Source organism: Marmota marmota, unplaced genomic scaffold, assembly GCF_001458135.2.
Source record: "Marmota marmota marmota unplaced genomic scaffold, marMar, whole genome shotgun sequence".
Classification (NCBI taxonomy): Eukaryota; Metazoa; Chordata; class Mammalia; order Rodentia; family Sciuridae; genus Marmota; species Marmota marmota.
Genome location: NW_026000108.1, coordinates 19,160,385 through 19,175,143, shown reverse-complemented (window position 1 = coordinate 19,175,143; position 14,759 = coordinate 19,160,385). Strand labels below are relative to the sequence as shown.

At 46.9% G+C, this 14,759-nt stretch overlaps 1 protein-coding gene across 1 annotated transcript in view; it reads right to left on the bottom strand.

Moving 5' to 3' along the window:
* Slc34a2 (solute carrier family 34 member 2) overlaps positions 1–640 on the bottom strand; it is a 22,199-nt gene extending 21,559 nt beyond the window's left edge. The window contains exon 1 of the mRNA XM_015482006.2: positions 488–640. The gene's annotated coding sequence lies outside the window, so the exon portion shown is untranslated. The remainder of the gene's footprint in view (positions 1–487) is intronic.
* Between the last annotated feature and the right edge of the window lie 14,119 nt (positions 641–14,759).

Here is a 14,759-nt window from a genome sequence, read left to right as displayed (position 1 = left end):
GGGGGGGGGGGGGGAACACCCCATCACCGGGAGCCACCACAAACCTAGCATTTTCAGGGCAGGAAAGACCCTGAGATGGGGGGATAAGAGGGCTCAATCTGTAAACACTGCAATCTGAGATGGTCCCATTTTCTTGTGAAGAGAAGGAAACTTCACCCCAAGGGCTCACAGGAATCTGTTGAGTCACACAGCTAGTTACAGACCAGCCAAAAAGTGAGCACAGCCATCTGGACTCCTAAGGGGTTACCTGGTGCTTCCCGAGAGTTGGGACACCTTTTTGAATTCCCTGGTGTAGCAATCAGAGTTGTGGTAAGAGCCATACACTTAAGAAAAATCTTTAAAATGTCTAAAAGGTTATTTTCTCTTCCGTAGCCCAAAGCCAACCAAGTTCCTTGAAGTCAGCATCCAGGGCTCTAAAGGAATTGAGAATGGCTTTGCAAGCCAGAGAGGTGGGGAGGCAGCGCCCTGGCCCGGCAGCGGTACTCACCAGCGCTCCCTTTGCAGGTAAGGCACAGAAGGAGGCAGCCAGGTGGAGCGCAGCGGCGCGCCGGGTATATATAGCGAAGGTGTTACGCAAAGAGGCCGGCGGCAGTCGCTGTCATCACGCCCCTCGCACATTCCAGGACCGCCCGCAGCCGCCGGGGCACTGCCTACCTGCCGCCGGCTTAATGAGCCCATCGTGACCTCGCCCGCTGCGCAGAGGGAGGACAGGCGGCCGGCCCGGCTGCGGGCTGCGGAGAAACCTCAGACGGTCCGGCCCGCGAACGGCCCGAACGGCCCGCGCCCGGTCTGCGCCCCGCGTGCCGAGCCCCGCCCGGCGCTGGCAGCATGAGGTCCTGAGAGCCGCCCGCTCCGCTCCCTGCAGCCCGCCTTCCCTCCCCAGCAGCCTGACTCTCCCAGTCTCGCTCCTGAGGCTGGAGGGGTCAGAGACTCGGAGACACAGATAAAAGCCAACTGGAAACTCAGGGGCAAATTCGACAACAAAGCCCGGATTGTTGGAGGTGGCCCTGGGCAGCCTCAACATAGCGTAGCGCCTGCCCACGCGGCCCTGGGTCTGCACCCAGGTGGGGCTGGCCAGCCCGCGGGAGGGCAAGAGGCTGCTCCCAACGCCCCTTCTGGGAGCTTGCCCTGGGTTTGCCTGGCTTTGTCCTGCTCTGCCCGGTGTGGTGTCCCGTGTGCTTACATATCTCCACACTCAGCTGAGAAAGACCTGTCCCGGGAAACCCATTCTGGTCCTTATCATAACAGCTTCCCAGTTACTTGGGCAGACAAGTCTCCAATGTACACACAATAACTGTCCCTGGGGCTAGGAGAAGCTCCCTTCCTAGCTAAGGATAGAAGTTAGGGGCATGACCCAGGGGTGGGGGGTGGGGTGCGAGACCTGGGTCTTATTCCGAAATTCCTGCCCCTTCATCTGCCTTGCTATCCTGGTTTTATAGATGGGGAAGTGAGACTTAACCAGCCAGTTTGCTAGTTGTCCATAACTAGTAGTCAAAGCACCCCATTTGGAACAAGCTGGTTTCATTCCAAAACCAAGAGCTCTTAGAAGTGCCCCTTCCAGGAACCATGACTTCTGGGCCAAACTCCCTGAAATAAATTCCCCCTTCTGCTGCTTCCATTTGCTTGAGTTAAATGAGAATGTTGGTCCCAGTTAGAGTATTTCTACATACAGAACCGTGCTTGGCAGTTAGGACTCTGTGCGACAGCCATGCTGGTTTCCATAGGAATCTCTGGTGTTGGGACAAGATAGGTGGGAAGCCTCACTCATCTGGAAGTTTGGGACAGGCCACACAGCCTGAGGTACTGTCCATGAGTACTGATGTTGCATGGGGAGTGGGCATTGGAGGAAGCTAATCAGCCTGGGTGACTCTGAAAGGGACGGCAGTAGGTGGACTCGGGTCAACTAGCCCCTTCTAAAGCAGCATTCAATGTGCCCAGGTGTGTTTCTTGAGTTCAGCTTTACTTCTAACCATGGGCAAGACAGACTGCAGACACACCAACCCAGGTTCAAGGGAGCAGGTGTTGACTAGACCTTCATTCCATGAACCTCCCCTGGTGACTATGGTCTTTGTGGGACCATTGCTTCTCCATCACTAAACAAGGAACTAGTTAATGTGCAGAAAACATTTTCAAAACATTTGCAAAGAGGTCTTCCTTCTACATTTCAATCAAAAAGGCAAAACACAAGTTTGATCCAGGATTTTTTCTAAATTCATGTGGATCTCAAGTTATAAAATCAGGGATAGTATATGATTCTAGTTTTAGATGTAATCTTTGTATTTACTTCTAGAACAGTGTGGAGGAAAGGAAATAGTGTGCACATGTGTTACTGTGCACATCTGAAATCTGTCCCTTTAGAGCATGGCCTAGTGGCTCATGCCTGTAATCCCAGAGACTTAGAAGGCTGATGTAAGAGGATCACAGGTTCAAAGCCAGCCTCAACAACTTAGTAAAGCCCTAAGCAACTTAGTGATATCTTGTCTCAAAATAAAACATAAAAAGAAAAGAGCTGTGGATCTGACTCTGAGGCATAGCACCCCTGGGTTAAATCCCCATTACCAAAAAATAAAATCTCTCCCTTTAGTAGAATATAATGTGCAAAGAATATTTTCATCTTCTTCTCAGCTACGGAATACTGTTTCTCCACCCACCCCCCCTTGTACAAGGTTGCTTTCTCTCCCTTGTACAAGGTTGAAGACATGGGCACTGTATCTGAGCTATTCTATAGCTCCAATGCTTTTATTTGAGATGGTCTCACTATATTGCCCAGGCTGTTCTCAAATGTTGAGATCTTCCCATCTCAACGTCCAGGTTGCTGGGATTACAGGCAGTGCCACTGGGCCCAGCATATTTATTGCTTTAAGCAGTCTGTTTCTATGCAACCTTCTAAAATCAAAAATGTAGACTATTTTTTCAATTCGTTTCAGGTTTTTGTTGCTTTTTTGTTTTTGAGATGGGGGTCTCATTAAGCTGCTTAGAGGCTTGCTAAATTGCTGAGGATGGCCCCAAACTTGTGATCCTTCTGCCTCAGCCACCTGAGTCACTGGGATTACAGGCATGCACCACCACCACCCCCGGCTCAGCGTACTTTTTTCGGTACCTATTGCTGTGTTACAAAGTATAACTTAATAGATGAAGTGATAGCACTAAAATGAAAACTGAGAGCCTTGTCCAAGACTACCTAACTATAAGGATAGCCACATAACCCTGTAATGCTCATACTGTGTCAAGATCCCTTTCTGATCTCCTGGGTTCAAAATAGAGAACCCAGAACATATATGGGCACTTGATTTACAACAGTAACCCTGCAGAAGTATTGAAGTAATCCACGCACGAGGTAATGAATGAAACTTGAACCTCTAATCTCACACCACAAACACAAATGTATCTAAAGGTAAAAGGCAAAACAATTGAACTTCTAAAAGACAGCACAGTATAGGCAAATATTCATGAACTAGGGTAGGAAAAGACTATACAAGATAAACCGTGTATTGACCATAAAAGAATGACACTTTAAACAGAGTAAGAAGAAACCAGAGTGAGAGACAAGCATCCACTCCTGGCCATATGTATTTAGGTTCACCAAGAGAACACCTGGGAGAACACGGCCTCCAAGAGCTCGGGTGTCACTAACTGAAAACTCTCAGTGCATGAAGTACTGTTATGGAACCATTTTTTGTAGTTGAAAAGTGGCTAGATAATATATGAAAATGAACAAAGAATATTTACTACACAGAACTAAATGGATACATCTCCAAAGTCAAAGAAACCACAAGAGTTCACACTGATTCCATTTAGATAAAATTCCAAAATCAGCTCAAACTAAATTTTCACAACCAGGAATTGAAATCTAAGTGGTAATATCCTGAGGGAAAGGAGGGCTCACTACCCAAGACTCTTGGGGGAGGAGGGAGGCAATCATGGGAGCCTGAGACCTGACCCCTGACCCAGCTTCTTGGTATGATCCTTTGCTTTATGGTAAATCCACAAGTTCTATGTCCTTTTTAAGTGAATATTTCACTATGCGAAGGTTTTTTTGAAACTGAATGGTTTGGTGGGAGGGAGGAATAGTGAAAGTGGGCTCTGAAATTTGAAATCTATAGCCAGATTTGAACTCACTGGCTAATCCATAAATGATCACCATGACCATCAACAAGTTAACACACGTTGCTCACTCTGTGCCAGATACTATTCTGGCTGCTTCTCACAGATTGACTCATATTCCTGAGGTAAGTTTATCATCTCCACTTTATTGATGAACAAACTGATACAGAAAGATTAAGTATCCTACCCAAGGTCACAGTGAGTGAGTGACACAGCCAGAATTTAAACCCAGGTAGTTTGGTTCCAGCATCTGTACCTCACCTAAAACCCATTCCATTTCTCTGTTACCATCTTTTACAACTTAGTTTCCTCTGGGTAAATCTAACACTTTAGACTGAGATTCTTAATTGGCTAAATATTTTGTGATAATTATTATTATTTTATTTTATTTATTTATTTATTTTGCAATCCCAGAGATGGAGCCCAGGGTCTTGTACATGCTAAGCATGTACTCTACCAGGCCTGAAGAAATTTTTAAAAAGCCAGGCTTGGTCACACACCTGTGGTTCCAGCCACTAGGGAGGCTGGGACCAATTCCTTCAGCTCAGGAATTTGAGATCTCCCTACCCACCTGACCCTGCCCCGGACAACATAGCAAAACTCTGTCTCTAAATAAAAGATGCACACTTTCTGCTAGAAGCAGACTGTTTTGCTGACTCATAATGATTTATAATCATTTAACAAATCCCATTACAGCCACATAATTCCTTAAGTGTCATAGATCTGTTTTTCTATTCAATAGACCCAGGTGAGCAAGCCATTTAGGGACAGTAGCTGCCACCACATACCCCATCATTTGTACTTTGCTCTTTCTCATCTGTTGTAAATTAATAAAATAGCTCATCTCCTTTATCTATTCAACTAAGTCATTAAAATTGTGTGTAATGGAAAAATAAGTCTGAGAGGTGTGGCGGATCAAATTATGTGGATCTTTTACTGCCGTTACTCAATAGCCTCTGCTTTAAATAACCAGAACCTCTTTACTATATAGCACTGCGACAGGCTCTAAATAGGTGAGACCAATGGCTGAACTCCCAGGTTAGCAGGACAGACATGTTAGGCACAGACGGAAAAGCTAGTGCCCCAGCAGAGGCCCTGGATAGTGGGCATGGACCAGTCTTACTCCAGGCCCCACAGCCTGGTGGCCAGGATCTGGTGCAGAGAAAGAGGGGGCTTCACCTGGCAGTCCAGCCTACTTTCTGCTTCCAACACTCAGGGCCACCCCAGGGCCTTTGCCCCAGCCATCCTGTCTTCCTGGAACATTTCCTCCTAGACTTTACTTGAATACTTCTCTTGCTGCCAGAGCTTCACTGAACATTTTCCTACCACAGACTCCTGTTATCTACTAAGTGAAAATAACAAAAAGTTAACTCAGTGGGACTGAAGCTATGAAAAAATTGTAAAAAAGTTGTTTGTGTGTATAATATCCAAGCACAGAATGCTGGACCTGTTGGACCATTTACCAGTGGTTCAAATGATCTTACCTCTGCCTTACTTACTTACTTTCCAAGACTATTTTGTATTTAGATGTTGCCAAAGGTAATGCTTTTGGTGACAATTAGAAAACAATCTGAAGGCACAATAATTTTCAAATTTCACAACCTTATTCATACTGAGCTATAATGCTATAATGTGAATGTTTAGTTGGAATACGGCTTGTCCCCTTCAAAACTCATTTAAGTTGAAATTTAATCCCCATCATTAGATATTAATAGATAGGACCACAAGCACCATGGCTCACTCCTTTTAATCCCAGCTATCCTGGAGGCTGAGGAGGAGGATCACAAGTTCAAGGCCAGACTCTGCACCATAGCAAGGTGCTAAGCAACTTAGATCCTGTCTCAATAAAAAACAAAGGGCTGAAGACATGGTTTAGTGGTTAAATACCCCTGGGTTAAATCCCTAGTTTAAAAAGGGGGGACCTTTAAGAGGTACCCAGGGCTGACCTCACGGATGAATTAATCCATTCATGCAGTTGACGGATTAATGGTTAATGGCTTATCTCCAGGTCTCAATAAAAGCCAGCTTGCCAGATCTCTTGAACTTCCTGTCTCTCATCATTCAGTGTTACATGATGCCTGTGTCACCCCTGAAATCTTGCCAGCAATAAGCAGAACCCTGAATCAAAACAAACCCCTTCTTCATAACTGGCCCATCTGTGGCATTATATTAGCAATAGAAAACAGACAAAGACAGAAGACTGACAATACATTTCCCATTTCAGAAATGATATCTATATCAAGCCAACCATGAGCTAGTGGAATAGATTAGAAGATACATGCCAACCTGAATAAGGATAATGGAGGGTGAAGACTTACTATTTTATCCACACATGGCAACGTTGAAATCAGAAATGGAGATTTTAAATTATGTAAGCCAAGCATGGTGGTGCACACCTGCAATCCCAGCAACTTGGGAGGCTGAGGCAGGAGGATTGCAAGTGAGAGGCCAGCCTGGGCAACTTAGCAAGGCTTTAAGCAAACTAGCAAGAACTTGTCTCAAAATAAAAATTAAAAAAGGTCTGGGGATGTAGCTCAGTGGTAAAGCAGTCCTGGATCAATCCCCAGTTCCAAAAAAAAAAAAAACAATAATGTATTCATTCATTTAGTCCTTATTAGCACAGAAAAACCAGCTACTTTGAGCCTCAGTTTTCTCAGTTAAATGGGTACAGTATTCAAATCCACCTTGCTTAACTCATAGGCAATGAAAATTTGGGAAGATATCGTATGGAAAAGGCTTGGTGACTAGAGTTCCAAGAACCAATGATACACTATCCATAAACCATTGTCTATTTGTAGAACACCGGGGAGTCCACATCCTCAAAGCTTCTAGGAGGAATATACCTGAGTGCACGGAAGCCCACACGATTGGGGGTGAGGCACCTGGTCATGGAGAGTGTGGCCTGTGGCAATGACACTGGTCCTTCTGGAGTGCCTCCCTGCTCCCCTCTCAACCCGACCCCCCCCTTAGCCACCTTCACAGCTAACAGGAGCTTCTTCAGGCTTTTTGCCTAACACTTTCACCTAACAACGGAGCCACATCCCCAACCTCTTATTTTTTAGAGACAGGGTCTCACTGAGTTCCTTAGGGCCTCATAAGTTGCTGAGGCTGGCCTTGAACTTGTGATCCTCCTGCCTCAGCCTCTTGAGCCACTGGGGTTACAGGCGTGAGCCACCACATCCTGCTGCAATTTTTCAAACATCTTATGAAAACAGCACCCTCTTGCAGTATTTGTTTGGTTTGATTGTTTGTCTTTTGCAATCCTGGGCTCAAACCAGGCCCTGCCCTTCTTGTGCTTCTTTCTTAGGATCTACTACTTCCTGAAAGTCCAGCAATCCTGGAGCTGGCCTTCCCAAACATCCCTGCCTTCCCACTTGCCCTCTCCTCCACTGTCCCTGCCTTCAGTGGGACCCAGCAGAGGACAGGAGAGGGAGATTGGTCAATGGTGCTTCTGGCTTCTGAGCCTCAGCTAAGTCCTGCTCAGCAGATGGGGAAACATGAGCAGCCTGAGCCAAGGGCAGCAAGCACCCCCCCAACCCGCAGGGGAGGAAGGCTAGAGGGGGAGGACCGGCAAGGAGGCCCACCGTGCAGGGTGCTGCTGCCCAGCTGCAGACGCTGCCTGACACACACACGTGTGATGCCACCAGATCTTTGGACTCTCAGTGCACAGACCCTGGGGCACCTGGCACGCGTGCTTTGTTCTGGGGTGCTCGGTGCTTCCCCCAGGGAACGAGGGACAGTTCTCTTCCTGGGAGATGGTTGTGCAGTGAGAGAGACACCCAGCAGCCCTGGGTCTCATTTCTCTTCTGGCCTCTGTGCCACACCCTCTGAGTCACCATGCCCGGGAAAACCCAGAGTTCAGAGGAATAGGAAAAGCCCCAGCCTCCCTGGGAGTTTCTTTCAAACCCCCTCCATGAGGACTGCAGCCAGCTTGCCACCTGGCCGTCTGGGCTGGGCTGGAGGGGGCAGCTGCATTCCAGGCCTGTGTGCTCAGGTTCCCAGCCCTGAGGCCACTGGGCACATGGCCTCCCACTGCTTCCTTTCCTGCCCTCAACCACGGTCACAAAGGGGCAGAGTGGTCAGGTCCTAACTGACCTACCGAGACTGCAGCTCAAACACCTAGACAAAACCACTCTGTGGGGACCTCTCCTCAGGACCCCAGGGATGATAATCTTAGAATCGCTCCATCAGGCCTCCTGCCACTGAATCAGTCCCCCTAGATCCAGCCAGAACTCAAGCTATGTCAATTAATGCATGGCACAGTCATGAAAGTGCGACTTCAAGGGATCAGATTTAAATGAAGAAATTAAAAAGGGACAGAACATGGAACTGACATACTTATGGGCTGTTTTCAGTCTTGCTTAGATGTGTATAGAGTCAACAGAAATACATAAAAGGGCTCCTCGTGGTAGTCTCTGACAGCGGGAAGTGTCTATTTCCTACTGTATGCTGCTCCAACAAGGATTTACGGGAGCTTACAAATAGAGTTGATAGAAAAAATAGAAAAGGCAAATAAATGTAAGAAGAAATGCTAAAAGTTCAGAAAATATGGAGGCAGAAAAGAGTCAGGGTCTATAGTAATTGGAACCTTAGGTAACTGCCATTGTAAATTTTATGCTTCAACTTAATACAATGCAACGTTGACTCTTAGTTTAAGTCACCAACTAGAGAAACCATCAGCTAAATGCTAATGGTTTCCACCAGGCAAAGACCAATTTAAATGCTCACAAATTAAATACTCAAAACTTTACTTCTATCAGTTTTTTTTTTAAGTAAATGTTTGTTTTGGGGTACAGGGGCACCTTACCACTGAGCTATAACCCCTGTCCTTTTTATTCTTTGCAACAAGATCTCACTATGTTGCTTAGGGCCTTGCTAAGTTTCTGAGGCTGGTTTCAAACCTGCAGTCCTCCTGCCTCAGCATCCTAAGTCACTGGAATTACAGGATAAGTAAATATTTTTTAAAGTGGTACTGATCCAGGTTTCCACCCCGAGTTACTTCACAACAAGAGGATATCCTGTCAATCCACCTCCAGTGGTGGTTTTGAGTACAAGTAAGATTAAATTACATTAATTTAATCAAGAACTTTAGAGCCAGGCAGTGGTACAAGCCTGTGGTCCCAGCTACTTGTGGAGGCTGAGAGAATCATTCAAGCCTACAAATTCAAAGCAAGCTGAGGCAATATATTAATACCCTGGCCAAAAAATAAAAGTAAAGCAACCATAGAAATAGTTATGGTGCCATTCTTCAATGGTGTAATAGCCAGGTACTGAACTGGTGCCAAGAAATAAATACACCCTAGAGAGTTACAGCCACAGATAGAACACAATCACATTATGAAATTGGCAAGTGGTAATGCTGATGATAAAGTGCCTTGCAGGAGTCTAACAGATCAATCACTGTGATGGTTATTAGTACCAGCAAGAGAATATAAATTGCTTTGCCTGCATCTTAACAGAGAAGTCCTGCATTCTTAACAAAGAAGTCAAGCATTGCCATAATACCTGGCACACAGGAGGGGCTCAGTAAAGACCATCATTCCATTTTCCTTGTTATGGGTCTGTTAAAACTGTAGGCAGAGCCAAGATCTCAGACCCTGGCCTCTGGGTCTCAAACCCTTCCTGCAACACCATCTGCATGTCCTCAACACATAGTAAGTGAAATGGATACAATTACCCATTGAATGAATCAGAGCTTCAGTCATGAGTGGATCTTTCTAGAAGTTTCAAATATTCCTTTGACATCCTCTGCTGACCTCCCTACTTCCACTGCAACTAGTATATCGTCTTCCAACCCCTCTAGGGTGACCATGAGCTGAAGACTGTTCAGTGCTGCACACGGTCCTGTGTGGGGAGCCTCCATCCTGCCATAACTCTGGCTCCTTGTATCATCCCATTTGTCTTCAGTGACTGATTATCTGCTTCCATTCCAGCAGTGGGAAATCCAGATCATATGCCAGCTACTTTCCCAAACAGCTGGATTCACACTCAAGCCTGCCTCACTCCAGAGCTTCTGTTTCTGCCTCTGCCCAAGGCCATGTGCGGAGTGAAGCAAGAGAAGCACCTAACCACAAATCATGGTGATCGAGGTCCATGCAAGTGCCCCTGTTTCCATGCCCACCATCACCTGGAAGTCTACTGATGTGATCATCTCCCACCTGGTGTGAAATCTGAAGGTTTTCTATGGAAATACCTTCTTTCTCTACGGTAGACTGCTTTCTCCACATTTTTTCCTGCCTTGCCCCAGCTCAGTGCTGGCCTCTAGCCAGCTCCAAGGCTGTCACTCAATGGCTCATCATCCCTGGAGTTCTGACAGGGCAAGTTGCACTGGGCCTGTGTGTGGTCTCCAAGGAGAGCAAGCTCTGTGCGCTGGCTTGATGACTGGCTAACTTGAGTGTCAATCACTGGGGTAGTGGACACAGTGCCTATGGCCTCGCTTTTCCAGGCACCACTTCTTTGATCAGGAAGGCCTGCAAGTGGCCCAGCAGCTGTCTCAGGCCTTCCGGGTGTGTGCCTAAGTGGAGCACTCCTAATCTGAGGTGGAACCCAAACTCTGCCCTAGCAGAACCTAGCTAGTCCCCTCCCCACCCCCACACACACCTTGCCCTCGCCTCCCTCTGCATCACCTGCCCCAGGAAGCCCCCCTCTGCCTTTGGGTCTTCCTGCCCTGTGCCTCCAACCACAGCTGCTAAGAAAATATCTAAGGAATAATAATGGAAGCAAAGAGGAAGTGGGGAGGCGGGGCCAGAGTCTTTGTTTCCATGGAGACGGTGTAAGACTAAAGACTCTGAGGAGGGAAACTACCCTCTGATTTCCTTTAAGGGGCAGCCCCTGCAAACTTCAGCTGATTGCTGCTGAGGATGAGGCCAGTGTCACTATTTGTCTCACATTTCAAGTGCCAGAAATTAAGACATTTAGGTAAAATTTTAGAAAGGTGGGGTTAAATCCCCACCCCCCAATACTCAGCCACTCTTTGGCTAAGCCACACCCAGCCCTTTTTTTTTTTTAAAGATTTTTTAGTTTGAGACAGAGTCTTAGTAAGTTGCCCAGGCTAGCCTTGACCTTGCCATCTTCCTACCTCAGGTTTCCTAGTGGGATTACAGAAAAGTAATCCTTAGTGCACCAAACCCAGCTAGAGTTCAACTTCTTTGGGAAAAAAACAAGAATGCAACCATAAAAGCCAAAATGCCAAGCCAAATGCAGAATAGTCAACTGGCCAGATTGCTCCTTCCACCCGGCATCCGTTAGATTTACCCAGAGTTTAACTTCTTGATGAGAATACAGAGGGCCCTCAACCTGCAGTAGGACTATCTGAATAATCCTATCACAATTTAAAAGTATTGGAAATGATAAGCTGGGGGTGGGGAACAAATTGCTCAGTGGCAGAGCCTTGCCTTTAGCCTGCATGATGTCCTGGGTCCCATCCCCAGCCCCTCAAAGGAAAAAAAGATACTTGAAGTGAAAAACACATCTCATGTCCCTAATCTACTGAGCATCACAGCCTGGTGACAGCAGCTGCATTCCCTCCTGATCACATGTGAGATCCAGACCTGCAGCTCTCCTCAGCTGCCCGGCAGCCTCAGAGACTATCATCCATGTATCATTGACCCAGGAAAAGATCAAAATTCAAAATCTCAAAGTGCAGCTTCTACTGAGTGCGTATTGATTTCTCAACCACTGTAAAGTTGAAAGATCGTTAAGTCCAAACATTACAAGTCGGGGATCACCACATCTCCAGAGCAGAGATTCCCCAAATCCAGAAGGATGTGGAACTCAGCAGGGCTCAGTTAACAACTGAGAAATGAATGACTCCGGTGGCCCTCGACTGCTCAGCCTGTCTTCTTGGCAAGTCCCCCTTCATCAGAACACTTCTCAGCAGAACAGCCCCCAGCCCTGCCAGGTCGCAGCAGCACAATTTCTACCCCAACCATTCCGATTACCCCCACCCCCCTCCCGCCCTCCATCATCTACCCCATCCCAGGAGGTACTGGGTGGGAAGTGTCCAGAGGGCAGGGCAGCCAGACCAGCTGCCAAGGAACAGAACAAAGAAACTCAATAAAATTGACGTCTTTTCCCCACCTTGCTGGAGGCTTGGCCTGAGAAAGTGGCAGGGCTCCTGCTGACTTCATTCTGAGCTGCAGGCGTAGGATTCCTGAAAGTGACTCCTGCCAACAGGCAGCCTACCTAGCCTTGTTTCCGGAAGTGGACCTCCCAATTTAGGGCCACTGGACAAGTCTCAGTGTCTCCTCTTCAGTTGTAAATGTGGATGAAATTTTACTTTGTTCCAGAAAATCTCAGTGTGGCCCCTTTTACCCAGGCACATCAGCACCCACGGACCCCTTCCCACTTCTCTTGTGGAAGCTGGCAAAACTTCCCCCTCTCCCTGGCTTTTAAGGTACTGTCCTGAGTATCATTCTGGGGAAACCTTCGGCCAGGTGCAATCTCGGTGCTGCAGTCATCTCCAGGATTTATGGGGAACACAAAAGCACAGAATGTTTAACTTGGAACAAGCCTTAGGAATCTGGCCCAACGGTTTTCCTGTTTTTTCTCCCCGTGCAAACAAAAAAAAAAAAAAAAAACGAATAAAAGCCAGAGTCTTTTGGCCTGACCTCCTCCCAATCTCCCTTTCAGAGATAGCCTTGGGGGATGGGGCATGTGAAGAAGGTGGAGCTGTAAATTTGCAAATTCCAGAGATGCAGATGAAAATCTGATCCAATCCCTATATTTGGAGGGAAAGCATTTGCATAAGATTTCTACCTGCAACTTAGTCACTGTGGAAATTGTGAAAAATTCCATAAAAGGAGGGTAAGCTATTGACAAATAGCCACTATTGTATTAGGTGCATTTCCTTTTTTGTCTTTGTTTTTGGTACTGGGGATTAAACCCAGGAGCACTCTAAACCCACACACTAAATTACAGCCTCAGCCCTATTTACTTATTTGTTTGAGACTAGGTCTTGCTAAATTGCAAAGGCTGACCTTGAACTTGTGATCCTCCTGCCTCAACCTCTAGAGTCTGAGATTATAGGCAGTCAATCACAACTATGCCCTGTCCTGTTTTTTTAAATCTCTCCACACATACAAGTTCTATTGTATTTCCCTGGAGCTGTGTTCCAGGGCACGTCTGAGCATCTTTCCTATGTCCTGTGGAAGATAGTGCTCCTGGCGACATAAATCGCATCGCGTACTTTCCTCCTCCAAACTTCAAGTGACCCAGCCCCTTCCAACACAACTGCAAGTCTCTAGGAGACCAACCAAGTTCGACCCAAGTGCATGTCCTTGCTCTCTGGCCACAGCCTTCCTGCTGCTCCTTAGAGGGACAAGAGTGTCCCTTCCCTTGATCCCCTTGCCCAGATGGCATAGGTCTTCACAAGTTGCTTCCCTGACTCAGGTCTCTGCTCTGATGTGGCCTCTGGGGAAGGGCTTCCCTGACCACCCGGAATCTCCTCAGCCTTTACTTCACCTTATACTCCTTTCTTCAAAGTTAATCACCATAACACCTAGCCTTTACCTTCTCCAACTGTCTACGGACCATAGCTCTTTCGGGCTTTTCTTGTTAGCTGGAGTGCCTTATTCACAATAGGGACTCTAAAATTACTTTTGACTTAAAAAATGGACTTCACATGCCTTCCATTCCAAGCAGGTTAAACTTTGAATGACCAGAGGACAATGACAGGCCAACATGGACCTTGAGACAGTAGAGGGCGTGCCCTGCAGAAAGCATTCAAGTTCACCTGCAAAACAAACCTCATCTGCCCCCCATACATCGCTGCACTCACATAACCAGAATCCCCCAAGTCTCCTAGGTAGTGTGTGTGGGGGGGGCGGGGTGCTGACTTAAGCCCAGATGTCAGAGTCGGAGGGGCTGAAGTCTGAGACTTTCTTCATCTAAGACACTTCGGAAACCTGAGGTTGGGCACCTAGGCGGCTTATCTGAGTCAACTCTGGAATGTGGGCCAGAAAGGTAATTGGTCTTCTGACCCTAATCTTATTGAGGCAGGAGCTTTTATGACGCCTTATAGAAGCCGTGTGGATTACTTGAATTGTTTAAATATAGAAAAGCATTTGGCGATCTACTCTGTGCACTGGCCTAGCTGGGGGTACCTGTGGATATATATGGGCAGATCTGGAAAAAACTTCCCTCAGGAGTCACTGTTAGATGCTCACCCCACCTCCAACCAGGTGGTACATTAGCATGAGTTTCCAACTTGGAACCAAGGCTGGCTTTTGCTAAAATGTATGTACATTAAAGCAAGAAGCATGTGGTACTGGGGATTGAACCTAGGGGCACTTCACCACGAGTTACATCCCCAGCCATTTTTATTTTTTATTTTGAGATAGGATCTCACTAAATAGCTTAGGACTTCCCTAAATTGGTGAGGCTGGCCTTAAACTTGTGCTCCTCCTGCCTCAGCCTCCTAAGCTGCTGGGATTACAGGTGTGCAGTCAACATTTTAACTCCAGATTCAGTGGAACTCCTGCTCTCATGTTGCCCCTCCAGGATGGGAGACCTGAACTGAAATAATCTAGTATTAGCATGGGACTGGGGACCTTGGACTACCCCCAGTGTGGCCATGAGATTTCCTTGGAGATGTTAACAGAATTGCTGGCATTCCTTACATAAATGGACTTCTCCAGTTCCCATATTACCCAGAG